The 16,975-nt window shown below is 30.1% G+C and overlaps 2 long non-coding RNA genes across 5 annotated transcripts; both read right to left on the bottom strand.

The window, feature by feature from the left end:
• Positions 1-3,599: 3,599 nt before the first annotated feature.
• On the bottom strand, positions 3,600-5,560 carry LOC109122515 (uncharacterized). The gene is made up of 2 exons (XR_002029950.2): positions 4,484-5,560; positions 3,600-4,293 (listed from the first exon to the last, which is right to left on the bottom strand). It is a non-coding gene; the product is annotated as an uncharacterized LOC109122515 (long non-coding RNA).
• Positions 5,561-7,272: 1,712 nt separating this feature from the next.
• Positions 7,273-16,495, bottom strand: LOC104879138 (uncharacterized). Of its 4 annotated transcripts, XR_009465547.1 has the most exons (5): positions 16,199-16,437; positions 15,977-16,114; positions 15,728-15,898; positions 14,930-15,570; positions 7,273-7,596 (listed from the first exon to the last, which is right to left on the bottom strand). It is a non-coding gene; the product is annotated as an uncharacterized LOC104879138 (long non-coding RNA). The 4 variants fall into 4 exon arrangements; XR_002029953.2 differs by having other exon boundaries at positions 15,728-16,114; positions 16,199-16,439; XR_002029952.2 differs by lacking the exon at positions 7,273-7,596 and having other exon boundaries at positions 14,754-15,570; positions 16,199-16,427.
• Positions 16,496-16,975: the final 480 nt, after the last annotated feature.

The raw sequence follows: 16,975 nt of genomic DNA, 5'->3' as shown, positions 1-16,975 counted from the left end.
TAATTTCATAATAATATATAAGATATGCATATCCCATATATCACAATTTTATTTTTTATTAATTTTTTATTTTTTAATATACTCATTTTACAAAATAAATTTTTATATTATAAATTAAGTTTATGATTAAAAAAGAAAAACTAAAAGAATATTTATAAAATAATATTAATGTGATATATAAATTATTTTATATATTAAATAACATGATATAAAAAATTTATTTGTAAAGTTCAAATATCTTAATCATGAATATTATTAAACATAACAAATTTTTTTTTCTTTTAAATAGAAAATATTTGAATATCATATAATTTTTATTTTAAATATTAAAAATAAATATATATATTTCATATCATTTTTTATTCACGTTATAAATTAAATATAAATATAATATAATATAATATAATATTGCGTATCTCATTAAGTATTTTACTTTAAAATATCATATTCATATGATATATATCTAAGAATATCATATCCCATTAGAAATCATATTTTAGGATATTTATATCTTATTTAATAAGATATGATATTCTAATATATACATATCCTATCTTAAATATCATATCCCATTAGAAATCATATTTTAAGATATTCATATCTTATCTAATGAGATGATATTCTAAGATATACATATTTTTTCTTATCCTTTCCGGTTTATGTTAAGGTGCTTGTGCACTGTGGATTGGGATTTCTTATAACTGGTTATCATATAAGACAGAACGAATCCAAAAAATTCAGAAGATGACAACTACTTGCATGTCAACGACTACAGGTAATTTCGGTTCGTACATATGAGAACCCTACTGACTAAATGTTGAAGTTATAGCTTTCAAATGAATTCAAGCGTAAGTTTATACTGTATATAAAAAAAATAAAATAAAAATTAGACGACTGGATAATTAAACAGCTAATTTTACGCATTTCAACCCTATGCCCTTTTTCTATGTGGAAACAAAGCAACTACCATAGAAAAGTTACTTCTGAAAGAGCGCTTCGTAGACATCAAAAAACTTTATTACGCCTCTTCTCATTCTAAAAATAAATCTCTATCTTCAAAGAAATTTTTACCTGGACGTTTGAGAGAGGTAGATACCAGATCAGGCCAGGATTCAAAAGTTTGAGACGGCGCTACCCATTGCCACGGTAAGACACCATCAGGCCACCTGCACAGACCGCTACATGGAAGTGACCCACAATGACAACCATAAAACAAGCATTTCAACAACCACCAGAAATCCCACAAAGGGCACATATAGCAAGATATTCCTCCCAAGATATTTGGATTCCAAGAAGCATGTAGGATTTTGTGATGCCGACAACCACTTGTAGAAAAATCACAAGGCTGTACATTCATCAAAATTCCATACCAATCCACTAATCATAAACTTCAGAAAATGTTAATCCAAATCCTTGTTGGGCTAGTATGGGAAAAAGTCTTGGTTATAACCTTATGCGTGCGTATCCTAGGCTCAAGCGAGAACGATAGAGCGCCACGTTATTTACGCATCAATGCAAACATAATGTTGGATCACAGCAGCCCCACATGAATCGGCCTACAGTGTGAGCAATACAACACTACCCACCGAGGATAATGCTACTATTACGAGGCAAAAGACCCTGGATCCAACTTCTTAAGGAACCGACTGCAGCCAATCCATTGGAAGGTGAAGTTAAAATGCTAAATGCAGACGTAGACCTTTATGGCGTTAACCACCTCCATTAGCTGGTTTGGTATGCTCCACCATAGACAGCGCTGGATAAGGTCATCCTAACCTTGTACAGATGGTAGATTTAATATATATTATTCTAATTTTGCTGTAAAAAAAACAAAGAGCATTTTGGGAGAAACCGTCCGGCATGTGCCAAACACAACTCTAGGATTCCTGAAAAGGAACAATCAGCCCAAAATAATAAGAACATTACGCTTAAAACACAAGTTTATATACCTATACAGGGTATCATAAGATTTGAGCGGATTCGAACCACCATCCTCTCAACCCCAAATCCGGAACTGAGCGCAAGTTTATGCACAGGGACCGGGTACTAAGATCTAAGCGTATTTGAACGAACCACCATCCTCTCAACCCCAATCCCGGAATTGAGCGCAAGTTCATACACAGGGACAGGGATACTATATATGAGATCCGAGCGGACTTGAACCACCATCCTCTCAACCCCAAACCCGGAATTGAGAGCAGATTTATATACAGGTACAGGGTACAAGTGTTATAAGATCTAAGCAGAGATTTAAACCACCATCCTCTCAAACCCCAAAAAAGCCAGAATTGAGCGCAAGTTTATACACAGGGACAGGGTACACGCATTATAAGATCTGAGCGGATTTGAACCACCATCCTCTCAACCCCAAATCCGGAATTGAGCGCTCACGCCAATTTGAGCTTACAGATCTATAGATTGAAGAAGCACTAGACACCAAAACTCAAATTATATCTAAAGAGACCATGTTTCTTATAGATCTATAGATTGAAGAAGCACTAGACACCAAAACTCAAATTATATCTAAAGAGACCATGTTTCTTATAACATACCTAATATAAAACATCCTTTTCTTACTTGAAATTTAACCAATTTTGCAATAAAAAACGAAAAAAAAATGTAAGGCATGGTAATATAGGTTGCATTTATCATAGGATTAAAACAATTCCAACCAAAAAAATTATTCCACACCGGACAGCATTTGAGAAAAATTCCAAATAACAACTGAATGCTTTAAGGGTTATTTTGCACTTTTTCTAAAACGGAAAATAACAATAGTTTTATCTAGATACAAAAATATAATAAAACTTATCAAACAATTTTTTATACTATACATATAATATAAGGTATTTTTTATACTATTAAGGTATTTTTTTAAGAATTGACTTCACTTTTTAAACAAACTTAATTCAGCAATTGCCCAAATTTACTAATGTTGGCTTTAATGATAGTTTTATCAATTTTGCTAAAAGACTAATTTAAACGAATTAAAATTACAAACGATAATTTCTTGAAAAATTAAAACCACCCTCTGAAAAAATTAGATAACTGATTTTTTTGTAAGACATTTTCAGCACAAGAATCGAGTAAAAACAGATAAAACCCCAAGCGAAAAAGCTTACTAAAGTTTTGTAAACAATCTCCTCGCAATTGCCAAAATTAGAAATGGAAAACACAATTCGCTGCAATTTTAATCCACTGATTTTAAACCAGCTTCAAATTACCTTAAAAGCCAAAGTGTAACTTCAACAGCATCCATCCTTTAGCATTGAGCCAAACTCAAAAGCTATAAAACTAGTAGCATTAAACCAACGTTACCAATTGCATTACCAATTGCAGCTTTAAACCAAAATTCCCTTCATATATTTCATAAATGGATCCAGAGTCGATTTATTGGTCAAAGAAACGTTTCCAGATGGGTCGGCGTTAATGCATAGGTTCTATAATTGAGAATATTGTAAAACAGGGCAGAAAACTGCCAGAAAGAAAGCAATTAAAGATGAGGTTGTTGAGCACAAATGACGTCTTATATGCACCTCACCTCAATTGATATAATTATTTTCAGCTCGTAACTTGAAAAGGAAACACAGATTGAAATCTTGACCAATAAAGAGCAAAGAGCATTACTACATTAAACATTATGGCAGAAACTGTTACCACATATTAAAGCTTTGACTGCAACACCATCAAACTCCATCAGAAACCCGCCTTGGATTTTCCTTCTCTTCATCACCAAACCATGTTTAAGTTACCTTGGGACTACTTTCTCGATATAAAACAGTATAATGGAAGTAACATAAAGAATAAAGTACTACAACAGAAGAAATTTCAGGAATGAAAACAGATCCATGTCAAACCTCAACTCATAACATGAATCTGCAAACAAAGTGGTTGGAGATACAGGAAAGCTTTACAAAATGCTGTACAAGGTATCAAATCAATGGAAATGTCCATAGATTTAACAAGTACAAAGAAAGAACCGCATCCTCCTGTGAGCCAATACTGTAACATTTAAATATACTGGTGCACTGACTTACGGTCTTATGAAATGAATTAAAAAACAAAACAATGGAATCGCAAAATGGCACAATGCCCATGTTTCAGGTTTCAAATAGAAAAAGATCCCGTAAAACGAAGAACCTCAGTGTCGACGCAATATCATGAATTCAAATGATAAATAAAATTTAACTACTAAGAAAATTTGCTTATTACATGAATTGAAACCCTCTTAGAATGTTTACCTTGGAAAGGGTGATTCGGAAACCGTAACGCAGATAAAATCCCCGAAGCAAACTGTCCATACCAAATACTAAATTATTTTAGCCAAACTAAAAACCTCAGTTTCCGTTAGCCATAACGGGTGGGACACAGAAAAAGCATCGAGGCATCGTGTTGTAAATTATTTGATCTACTGCATGTTGAATGAGATAGATATATTGTTGGATATGGCTTATCTATAGTAAACTGAATGTAACATGTGTACCTTTGACGATCTTCAGGGATGGATGATTCGAATTTCCTTTCGAATGGGCACGGACGAGTAGGGAGAGAGGGGGAGAGAGAGAGAGAGAGAGAAAGGGAAGGACACGCAGCACACCAGAGGGGAGAACCCGGGCAAACCCCCGTGCGATCCCCCCTCAAACAAAAAATAGTTCATTTTTTATTATTGTTAGCGACCTGCCATGCAAGCGCACCTGTCATGGCAAAGGTCTGATGACCAAGAACATCAGAAACAAAGATCAGAACCTCACATCTCTAGATTACATCAAGGCCTTTATCAGCGATGAGATCTAGCTCCGATCAGATCCTCTGCAACAGTTGACCTTTTCATACCGACACATCGGCGTCCAACGAAACCAACCCGAAATAAAGCAGGTCGTGGTAGTGATATGAACCCTAGAACAAGCCATGCACCCGCACAAGGAACGCAATCCCCGCAAAAATCGGTTTTAATTCAATCAACGATAAATAAAACAAAAGATTAAACGAGAAAGACAAGAAGATTGCCGATTTAAACCAGAAAGATAAAGAGCACATGCCGGTTAATACAAGAGGATTCAAATCTTGGCGCCGGTACTACCCGATATCAAAGAAGAAAGAAACACCAAGAATCACCCATCAAAACATAGATCGTTATGCGATCTATTCGATCATGTAAGCAGAAACTGATAAAGACAACCGAAGGACTACAGATCTGCAAAACGAAAATTGAAAGACTTGACAGAGGAGGCGATAACGGGAAGTCCTGGGTTGCAGATAAGAAGGAACCAGAATTATATAAAGGAGCCCTAGGCAATAAGCGGTTGAGATTTAGGATTCCTGGAAAGATCGACGGCTAATATGCAACCAAGGGAAGGAGAGTCGGTGCCTTGCTTTTTGCTGGAACGCTAGATATCGACGGATGTCATTAGCTGGCCACAGTTCAGCCTCTTTGTGTGGTCAGGGATCTGCTGACACGTGTATCCCATTGATGAGAAGGGGTTGGACTTCTCTTCATGATAAGATCGTGACTTGTAAATTGTAATACACGCCACTTCCTTGGTTGGACGGTTTAGGCTTTGGTTCGAGTTTTGGGTCAAAATGGCCCATTTTTTAAACTTAATGTTCAAAATGGGCACATTTTGAAACTATTGTTAAAAATGGCCTCTATGATGCCACGTAGACGCCACATCATTAAAAAATATTTTTTTTCGTTATTATAGTGAAAGCTGCAGTTGGGAAACGCGGCTTCATTTTTGCACTAAAGCCGCATTTGGCAAATGCGGCTTTAGTTAATTTTTATTTAAATTTAAAATTTAATTAAAAAATTATTAAATTACTTAATATACTTAAAAATAATAAATTATTTATATTTAAAAATATACTTAAATAATAAATTATTTATATTTAAACTTAAAAATCTAGTATTATTTCAACAAACATAAATGGATAAATAGAAGATATTATAAATGAATATTTGATTTATTAATAAATTAATAATCTTAAAATAATAAACTTATATAACATATAAATAATATATAAAATTGTATAATTTATTAATTTAATATATTTAATTTGTTAATTTTTAAGATATTAATTTATTTATATTATGATAAATTTATCTTTATCGAAATAATAGTGTAGTAGTTAATAACCGAGATTTCAATTATAATATTTTTTTTTTACTTTCCAATTTAATTAAAAACTATTAAATCACAATTTATGATTGAAATTTTAAAAATATATTTAAATAATAAATTATTTATATTTAAACTTAAAATCTAGTATTATTTCAACAAACATAAATTGATAAATAGAAGATATTATAAATGAATATTTGATTTATTAATAAATTAATAATCTTAAAATAATAAACTTATATAACATATAAATAATATATAAAATTGTATAATTTATTAATTTAAGATATTTAATTTGTTAATTTTTAAGATATTAATTTATTTATATTATGATAAATTTATCTTTATCGAAATAATAGTATAGTAGTTAATAACTGAGATTTCAATTATAATATTTTTTTTTTACTTTCCAATTTAATTAAAAACTATTAATCACAATTTATGATTGAAATTTTAAAAATATACTTAAATAATAAATTATTTATATTTAAACTTAAAAATCTAGTATTATTTCAATAAACATAAATTGATAAATAAAAGATATTATAAATGAATATTTGATTTATTAATAAATTAATAATCTTAAAATAATAAACTTATATAATATATAAATAATATATAAAATTGTATAATTTATTAATTTAATATATTTAATTTGTTAATTTTTAAGATATTAATTTATTTATATTATGATAAATTTATCTTTATCGAAATAATAGTACAGTAGTTAATAACTGAGATTTCAATTATAATTTTTTTTTTTACTTTCCAATTTAATTAAAAACTATTAAATCACAATTTATGATTGAAATTTAAAAAATATACTTAAATAATAAATTATTTATATTTAAACTTAAAAATCTAGTATTATTTCAACAAACATAAATTGATAAATAGAAGATATTATAAATGAATATTTGATTTATTAATAAATTAATAATCTTAAAATAATAAATTTATATAACATATAAATAATATATAAAATTGTATAATTTATTAATTTAAGATATTTAATTTGTTAATTTTTAAGATATTAATTTATTTATATTATGACAAATTTATCTTTAACAAAATAATAACATACTCTTAAGCTGTAGTTGTCATATATAGATTTTTTTACAAAATTAGTTAATGAAATTAATTACAAAAAGTCTACTACAAAATGTAATTTTTAATAGTTTAATTAAAGTCACAAAAAATATCCACTAAACATTAATATAGTGGAAAATAAAAAACATATATAATCTCACATGCCTCCACAAGGAGAAAACCTATGTGTAACTGATACTCTCTTCCTTTTTGGACGCCCCTCTCTAACTGTAGCAGGTACTGCATGTGACACATGAAGAACATCTGTCTGTGATGGGGCTAGAGCTGGAAATAGAGGTGGTGGAGGAGGTAGCAATCTAGGTCGACGTAAGCCCCGCCTACCCCTCGGAATGACTGGCGGTAAATCTAGCTGAGTAGATATGTCAATCTGCACTAATGGTGGATAAGAAATAATACAAATAAAGTGAAACAGTGACGTAGATGAATTGACAATACCTGCTAAAGAAAGGAATTAAATGAAATCCTAAATTACTCTATAAAGTGCATTTAGGTAATTTTGCAGATTTAGCGTTTTTTAATGTTATTAGTAAAAAATTGGTACTTGAATTGTATTCATAATTTGAAAAGTTTTTTTATTTAAACTTTCTTCTTAAAAGAAGTGTCAATATTTCTAAACTTTCTATTTTATAAATTAATCTCTTTTCTCTTAAGTTTCTAGTTTGAGTCTTCAGAATTTTGAAGTCTTTGTTATTAGAAATTTTATCCGAAGGTGTTTCTATAAAGTAGGATGTTAATTCTAAAAGTGGAGTTTTTTTTTTTTTTTTGATTTTATTTTTCAAAGATTTAGGAGTTCTCAAAAATGAACAATAGTCCTAACAAGTTGCTACATAGGTTAGGTTTGCTTTCCATAATTTTTTTTAGTTTTAAGGGTTCTAAAACTTTATAAATAAAGCTAATGGATGTAAAAGGGGATGATGATTGATGATCCAAAGATTTTTATTTTTATTTTTTTATGGGTGCAAATTTTGCAATTTTCATGGTAGGACTTAATTATTTTACTTCTAAGTGAGACTCCTAGGGCCTATGTAAGTTTGTAAGATTGCTTCTTTATCTTTTTTTTTTTCCTATTTTTTATTTTATTTTTTCCCTACTATTATAATTTTATCTTTCTTCTCCTTAAATCTCAAAAGACTGAAGTCCTAGTCCGCCTATTTGATTATAGAAAACCATCCTAGTGTTGTCAAATATCAAGCAATCAATTACACACAAAATGTAATCACATCATTCAAAAGATCACCAACCAAATCACAAATGAAATTTAATGTCAATGAAAGTACGTATTTTCATCTTTTAAATGACTCATAATGATCATGATGATACAATAAGTTTCTTGATGAACTTAACACTGTCAAAGAGTTCTAAGCAGGATGAAAAATAAATAAAAAGTGAAACCATGACTAGTTAGCAACTTAGCTTACCTCAAGTGAATCTTACCTCAAGTGAATCAAGATGTTCCAAGGTTTCAATAGTTATATTATTATCATCCATTATTAAGTATTTACTTTGACTTTTCCAATCAATATAAAAAACAAACAATAAAACAACTATTCCAATTCCAAAGTTTCAAATTTCAAACCAACCAACTACCCTTTTGATTTGAATAATTAACAATTACTAGGGTGGGTCCCCTTGTGTTATTCAAAAGCCAGCAATTATCTAATTGAATTTTTTTTTTGATAAATAAAGAGAAATTTTTCTAATTGAAATTTGATAATTGATTAATGAACATCACGCATAACTGTGGTATTATGTTGACTTGTTATGAAATTAAATAATATTTTTTAACAAAAACAAGATATTAAGTAAATTAGCAATTGAAAATATGAAAATAAAAATAAATAACACTATATTTTATAAAATTTATTTAAAAGTGAAATATTTAAATATGATATATTTATAAAAATGACTCTACTACACCTTCAAACTTTAATTCTTATATTCATTTATTCATTTAAATATTCAAATATATAAATATTTTATAAATTTAGTCATTTACTTAATATCAATAGGAAAATTTAGTAATATTAATATAAATTTAGTAAATTCAGTGAATTCCATAGGAAAAGTGATAAGCTTATAATATATTCTATTAAGATGAGATAAAATTGTTCTCATGATTTGTTTTTTTTTTTTTTAACTCTATTAAATCTAAAAATCAAAATACTACCCACTTCTTTCACTCGGGCATGAAGAACCCCTTTTCTGAAGTTGCCTTCCAGCCGGAGAATCCCTAAAAAAGCCCTTCTCTCACTCTGCCACTCTCAATCCTCGCAGGTACTAATCTAATCATGTTATTATTATTTTTTTTTGCAACCCCCCTTTGATTCCCAATAAAATCCATGCCCCATTCGATTTCCGGGAAAATTCATCCTCGTTTGATTTCCGAGAAAATCCATGCCCCATTCGATTTTTGCGAAAATTCATCCTCGTTTGATTTCCGAGAAAATCCATGCAAAACCCCCAAGGAAAACCAAAAAAATTGCTTTTCTTTTGCTCTTTGTGTTTTCTGGATCCATTTTAGGGGTCTCTTTGCTGTTGTGCCATTGGATTTAAATTTCAAGAACCCTAAATCAAAACTGAGAAACAGGAAAAATCAAGAATTTTTTTCTTTCTATTTTCATTCTCGTTTCCCACTTTTCTCAGCATCCAACGGGAAAAATAAAAATGCTAACAACACATGATAAAAAAAAACTCAGATCTAAAAAAAATTAACACTAACCTCAACCTCCAACGTCAGTGGCCCACTGGTGGGGCTTGGATTTTTAAGGAAAAATGAGCATGAGCTGGGAATAGAGAGCAGATCGGATGGAGTTGTAGCTCCAATGTCTCCCTCAGTGGCCCACTGGTGGGCCTAGGGTTTTTAACAAAAAAAACCACACGCAGAGAACAGGGGAAGAGAGCAGCTCGGATGTTTGGGAAAGTAAAAAATAAAAAGAGAACAGGGGAAGAGAGCAGCTCGGGTGTTTGGGAAAGTAAAAAATAAAAAGAATAAAAAATTACTTGTATGTTGACGTGGGCTGAAAAGGGTTATTTTGAACATTTGTTTGAAAAGCAGGCCATTCTGAGCATTTTGTTTTAACGGAAGGCCATTTTGACCCATAAGTCCTTTGGTTCGACTGACAAGTCGGTTAACTCATAGCATAAAAAAACAATAAAATTAATTCTATTTTTTGGTTGGCTATAAATAAAGGATAAACAAAGGCCATATCATATGTATCAAAATATATATGTAATATATATATGGGATTAATTTCGTTGACACACTAAACCACCACAAATTTCATTTGTTATCATCCCTATAAATATATTATTTATATAAATTTTAATATTTTAAAAATAAAATTTAATTTTTAAAAAATTGTTAAACATTCTTATTTAAATTATTTTTAGATGAAACCTCACTAAAAAAATAAATAAAATAAATTTATAAGAATGTTAATTGACAAAAATTGAAATTAATAAGGTCCAAAAAATTTGAGGAAAAATGTGAAAAAGAAAATAGAGAGAAAAAGTAAAAGAAAAAAAATGAAGGAAAATAAAAATTAATAAATTATTTTTATTTGCTATTTCAAATTCATTTTATTTATTTTAATTTATCAATATAAAAATTAAATAATTTCAACATGTATAAATTTCTAACTAATTTTAATTTGATTTAATTCAACATGTATAAATTTCTAACTAATTTTAATTTGATTTAATTTTCCTTAAAAAAAATTTATAGTACAACCAAACATGATAAAATCATTTTTCTTATCATTTTTTTTCTTTTCTTGGTACGTCTCACGCACCAAACATAACCATAGTGATGGAATGCATTTGCACCAAACTTCTAAATGAAATTAACACACACACACACACACATATATACATATATATATATATATATATATATACCAAACTTCTAAATGAAATTAACCCACACACATATATATTAATATATATATATATATATGGTTGTATGGTCGTTTGTCTAAATGAAATTAACCCACACACATATATATTAATATATATATATATATATATATATATATGGTTGTATGGTCGTTTGTTTATTGGAATAGAATATAATATGTCTATTTTAGGATATTGTAGGATAAAAAATGTGGTTGTTTTATTAAAAGGATTGTTAAAAACCCAATTATAAAAAAAAATTTGTTTTAACAAAATTACCCTAGTTTATTTTCTTATAAAAATAATAATTTATTTTAAAACATATATATAAATACTTGAAATGATAAAAAGTATTTAAGTAAAAAATAAAATAAAAAATGAGTTAACTTGTAAAAATAAATATGGGAATGATTAAATTCATAAATTTGAGGATTATTACATCACTTTTAACCAATTATATCGACAAAATGCATATCATAAAGTATCATTTTCAATAAGATATGATATTCTTGAATATTATATTCAATGGATATGGTATCCTATGGTAATATATACAATAAGATTTGAATGTTATGATTATATTTAGTATGAAAAAACGAGAACAAAAATAAAATAAAACATATATTATCTTTCAATATTTAATATTTATTTAAAATAAAAATTATATTGCATTCTAAAATTTGTTATTACAAAAATGTGAAATTTCTTTTAAGCTTAACAATATTTATTATTAATTAAAATATTTTAAATTTATAAATAATATTTTTATATTATGTTGTTTAATATATAAAAAAAATATTAAATAATACATGTAGTTTACTTTTATAATTTTTCTTTTTTAATTACAAATTTAATTTTTTAAATCAAAAGTTGTTATTTTGATTAAAAAAAAATAGTACAAAAAATTTAAAAACATAATAAAAAATAAATTTATGATATATATAAGATATTTATATCCTATATCATAATTTAAGATTAAGATATCACATGTAAAATAAATATAAAAAGAAAGATAGATAATATATCTCAACACTTATTTATCTCATGTTTAATTCAACATAAGATAGGATTATTCATAAGATAACTTATTCAATCACTAATAAGATATGTGATCCCCTTTCTTATTCTATCTAATATTATATCAGGCGAATCGAACATGGTCAAAATGATTTTAGTTCCATTTGGTACCAACTTCTAGAATTGATCTTACATGAGGAAGCTTCTCTAATGTTCATAAATTGCAAAATAGCTTTTCCTAATTCAAACTCTCATTTCTTTCTATTTAGTTTGTTGTCTTGGTACCAACTTCTATAATTGATCTTACAGGAGGAAACTTCTCTAATGTTCACAAATTACAAAATACATTTTCCTAATTCAAACTCTCATTCTTTCTATTTAGTTTGTTGTCTTGGTAAAATTCATAAGTTTTTTTATTATCTTACACACTACATAAAACCTTCACAATTGGTTTACTCCGACTAAAGAAGACCCTCTCAAATCCAATGGTTATAGACATTACAGTAGCTTTATAGATGCATTCTCTCATTTCACTTAGATCTTTTTGCTAAGGCATGAGTTAGATGCTCTTCAAAGTTTCTCAAATTTCAAAACACAAGTTGAGTTGAAGCATGGTTATAAACTAAAGACTATTCAAATTGATTGAAAAGGAGAATATAGAGCTTTTTTTATATATCTCTTAGTGTCTCATAATATAATTCATAGAAATTATTGCCCCCATACTCATGAACAAAATGGGATTGTAGAGAGAAAGCATCATCATATAGTAGAAAACTCTATTAGCTAATTCTTCTATGCCTTTAAAGCAATGAGATAAGGCCTTTAGAGCTATCGTTTTCCTATATGATAGGCTACCTCCTTTAGTTTTACATTGGAGAACTCCTTTGGAAGTCTTGTTTCACTCTTCTCCAAACTATTCTATGCTAGCGTTTGGAAATTGTCATGGAAATTGTCATAAGATGCTAACCATGTCAAAAAAGATGGGATTTTCAACCGAAAGGTTTATGTTGCAACACTAGAGCCTAGTTTAGTTGTTGATGCTTTACAACAAGAACAATGGAAAATAGCTATGACAGATGAATTCTTAGCACTAATGAAAAACAAAACATGGTCCTTAGTGTCTCTACCACATAGGAGAAAAAGCAATTAATTATACGAGGGTGCTCAAGGTTAAAGAGAATTCTAACGGGATAATTAACAAGCAAAAAACTAGGTTAGTAGCTAAAGGCTTTCATCAAGGGGTTGACTTCTAACTTTAATGGAACTTTTAACTCCATAGTTAAGCCAACAACTATCAAAGTGGTGTTAACTAGCAAGGAATTGGGCTATTAGGCAAAATTGGATTTTAACAATGCATTTTTTAATGGAGACATATAGGAAGAGGTGTTTATGGAACAACCTCTAATTTGGTATGCAAATTACACAAATCCTTATATGGATTAAAGCAAGCCCCTAGAGTTTGGTTTGAGAAACTACGTAATGTTCTTCTTACATTTGGATTCATCTCAGCTAGATCAAATCAATCACTTTTTATTCAGTTTACTACTATTCATAAGATATTTGTCTTAGTCTATGTTGATGACATATTAGTTACCAGATACAACAATGAAGAAGTTTAAACTCTCAATAAGAACTTTGCCTTAAAGGATCTTAGTGAAGTAGACTATTTCTTAGGCATTCAAGTAAGGCATACAATCAAAGGACCGTATCTCTCAAACCAAGTACATCAAGGATTTACTTTGCAATTGATAAACTACTTCATATCCATTTACCCCTCTATTAGAAAGGCCCCACTGCACTAAGACAAACCTTGAATCCCTTCCAATCGGCTGTATACCTACAGGTTTTTTTATCTCAAACATTAGCTTTCAAGTGGCCCAACCCAAATCTGACCAATGCTTAACAGATAGGCTCAGGCTTTCTTCTTATTGAAGCCTTTGACCCAATGCTGCTGCTTCCATCCTTTCTTTTCTTAACTGATGTAATCGCTTCCAATAATGATGTTATAACATTTGAATTTCTCTTACATTCCTACATATGGATGACAAAGATGATTTTTAAGTGTGTTATGCTAATTTTCTTCTTGTTTGGTCAATAAGGAACTTTTTTTTGTACCTTTTATTTATTTTTTTTAAATTAAAAAAATTCACATTTAATTTCAAGGGTCTTTGTGGAATCTTCCATGGACATGCACAGACTTCCGAAATGGATTCAGGGGAGGTGAGGAAAATAGTGACCATAGATGGAAATTCGTTGCAAAACATAGGCTCATCATGTTTCCAGTCAACCAAGAAGAAATTTGGAGAGATTTTGAGCAAAAAATATCAAACAGTAAGACTACAAAATAGCAAGAAAAACACTACTAGAGATTAAGACTGAAAAATAGTAACAATGTTACAAGGATAACATGTAAGCTTCTGTCTTTAAGAATAAATAAAAAATAGTAGCAACTTTCACAGGAAATATAATAATTTTTATATGAAAAGTATGGATTTACCCAAAACTACTACAGCGTGGATACCTTCCAAGAAGAAAACAGTATTGCAAGTGCAATAATCTATACATCACAAAATAGAAAACATCTTATTGGAAACTACAGTGGAGACTGGAGACTAAGGAAAATAACTTCCCAGATGAAAATATTGAAATTCATATGTTCAAATGTAGTCCAAATTGCATAACCTCATAAATTTCTCCAAATTGGCAATAATGGATGTGAACACATAACCCCAGTAAAATGAAGTATGAAAGAAAACCAGAAAACAAAATCTTGATCTGAATGGCATTACCATATTAAGCTTCACTGCAAAGCCATGGACCCCAGCAGAGCACTTGCCTGATGCCTCCATTTCCTTTTTCATCATGTCACCATGGACTGCTATAGAAGTCAAGGGACTAAACACCAATGCCAATGACCATACATAACAGAATATAGATTCAAATATTATAACTGGCTATCAAGAGTAGAAAGGATCCATGTCCTGCCTTGGCAGAAGCTTCAAGTTTCATTCTCCTTTCATGTTGCGCAGTATGAAAATGGGGTATTTTTGAATAACCACAACATGAATCCAAGGGCGGAGAGATAGGTAATACATAATAGATATTAGTACATTGTTTAAATTCATGGCATCCTGTACAAAAGATTTTGAAATTTCCAAATGCTGTGATTTTGAAATTTCCAAATGCTGTGATTTTGAAATTTCCAAACGCTGTGTGTCATTGCTGTGCATTATTCAGAAAGGGTAACAATCGGAATGGAATTTGAATTAGAAATGATAACCCAATGCCAAATTGAAGTGCATAGCCTGACAAAGTGGTAAACAAAATTCAGTATCCGATCAAAAATACGAACCTCGATGAAATGAAGGTCTTTTCATCTTCCAAAGTGTGATTATCAACTAGTAATGCAGATAAAATCCCTCATAGCAAACTGCCCATCATATTTGGATCGTTTTAGCTAAATGAAACTATATAAAAATTTAAATATAAGAGATAGTGTATATTATAAAAGCTACTGGATATTGAATGAGATGAACTGTTGGCGTATTTTCACGTTAACTGAACGAAATGTGTTTGGTAATGTCTACCTTTTGAGACCGAGTTGATAATTCGGATTCCCATTTGAGTGCGCAGGAGCGAGTAGGAAGATATCAATAGAAAGAAAAGCAGGACACGGCACACCAGAGGGGAGAACCCGGGCAAAATCCCCGTGCGATCTCCCCTCAAACAAATGATATTTTTTTATTACTGTTTGTGACCTGCCAAGCAAGGGCACCTGTCATGGCAAAGGTCTGATAACCAAGAAACATTCGAAACACAGACCACAAAAACAAGACCTTTGATTCAGATCTCCATGCTACATCAAATTCTCTCTGCATTGAAATCTCGCTTCGATCCGCCATAGTTGAGATTCTCTGAAGCATATGTCGGTGTTCCGCCGAATGATTCCAAAAGAAAAGCAAGCCATCGCGATTCTGCAATATTCGGGTTCAGTTAAAACTTGGCAGCAGAAATCCAACGCGAAAAATAAAAATCGTATACGGATAGAGATCGTTTACCTCTTGCTAACAGAAATCCACAAAGATTAGCAAAAGCAAAAATGGGCACAGTTAAGATGGAAGAAGGAACCCTAATAATACAGGTGCCTTGGACAGTAAGCAGTTCCGATTTAGGATTCTAGGACAGATCGACGGCCAATACGTCCTTCGCTTTTCGCAGGAAGGTTCGTACGAAATAAAAATTGACGGTTGTAAGCTGGCTACAATTCAACCTCTCTGTGGTTGAGGATCTCTTTGTGGTAGGGGATCTGCTGCCACGTAGGTTTTTTGACCATTCGAGGATTGGCTCCTGTCGCTGGATCTTTCGGCTGAATGTCTTCAAGTGGATTAGTAATAATTAAGATCAAATTAAGTGACTTTGGGCCATTTTATTCTTAAACTCCAAAAGTTCAACTTCTGCGGGTTGGGCCACAGATGGTTTCGAATCGTAGTCTCTAATTTTGGGCCTATAACACATCATATGGATGTCAATCATGAGTGAGAGAGATTAAGGGCTTGTTTGGAAAAACAGCTTTCAAATCGCCATTCCCGCCTTCCCCCACGACAACAGAAAAACAAGAGAACACAGTACACCAGCACGCATAAAATAGGAGTTTCCCGTCTCTTTTTTTAAAATAAAAAAAAAAATTATCAATCTAATCTCATGTTGAAAATATTTATCAAAATAATATGTCCATACAACATAAAATTCAATTTTATTTTTTTATTTTTTTCCTTTTAAAACCATAAATAATAACTATGATATTAGTTTAAAATTTAAAACAACAATTACTAACT

The sequence above is a fragment of the Vitis vinifera genome, chromosome 4, assembly GCF_030704535.1.
Source record: "Vitis vinifera cultivar Pinot Noir 40024 chromosome 4, ASM3070453v1".
Taxonomy (NCBI): Eukaryota; Viridiplantae; Streptophyta; class Magnoliopsida; order Vitales; family Vitaceae; genus Vitis; species Vitis vinifera.
This window is presented reverse-complemented; position numbering and strand designations above follow the sequence as displayed.